The following is a 985-nucleotide window of genomic DNA, read 5'->3' as shown; positions in this document are numbered from 1 at the left end:
GTCGTCCGCTTGTATTTCTTGGTGTTGTGGGACAAGTGACAACCGGAACAAGGCCAATCCAGCTACAGACAAACAGCAACGTTGCTCTTTTTTTGTTTTCCTGAATTAGAGGCCAGACTCAGAACCACCGGCGATGGGCGATACACCTGTGCTACTGGAGGGGTGGCGAGTATACGAACGCACCATGGTGCAACGTAACAGGGCGACCCTCCCTGCAGGGCGTACCCGTCCACCACACGAGGTTTTCATCCCTCGTGCATGTTGCCAGATCTGCAAGGCGGAAAACCATCCAAGCAGTCATAAGTGTGGCTTGTGCATTCGTAAATAACTCCAGCTACCAGATATTTTATCCGGTCGGGGGAAAGTCAGACCAGTAAAACAGCTCAGTCATTTCGAACAAGCGAACAGCAAACAGCCACTGGAAGAGGCAAGTCGCGGGAGCAAATGAATCATCAACTACCTTTTGGGCAATGGGAGTGGAATGGAGATTTTCATAGCCTGTGTACTAGGGCTAAACGAACACGAAGCATTGGTGTGAACCACTTCGTCAAGATCAGTCTTGACAGAGCAATGGTTTTCGTTAAATAAGTGTGGACCAGGGTGATGGTACTCAATGACTGCTCGCTGAATTCCTCATCCAGCCATCTGACCAGGGAAGCATCAAAATCTTCCATTTTGTTATTTCTTTAGTCTCTTCCTGACTGTCCTTCCGTATTTTTCACGTGTACTTACTCGAACTTTCTCTAAATACATTAGCCGTACATCCGGTTTTCCAAGCGCTCCAAGGTTGCTTCTGATCTTCAAATTGGCCAAATCTGTTTCCTTGACCCTTCTTGTAAGCTGACGCCATCGTTGTTCAGCACAACGTTTAGTGATCTTAACTCACTGCGCATGTTACCTGCCAACCAGGCTTTACGCATAAAGATTCAACGTGGACATAGGCACTTCTGGCAATAGCTTTGGGAGCTGTCATTTTTGGTGTGCA

Source organism: Opisthorchis viverrini (genome assembly GCF_000715545.1).
Source record: "Opisthorchis viverrini unplaced genomic scaffold opera_v5_233, whole genome shotgun sequence".
Lineage (NCBI taxonomy): Eukaryota > Metazoa > Platyhelminthes > Trematoda > Opisthorchiida > Opisthorchiidae > Opisthorchis > Opisthorchis viverrini.
The sequence above is the reverse complement of the archived record's forward strand: the minus strand, read 5'-3'. Positions refer to the sequence as shown.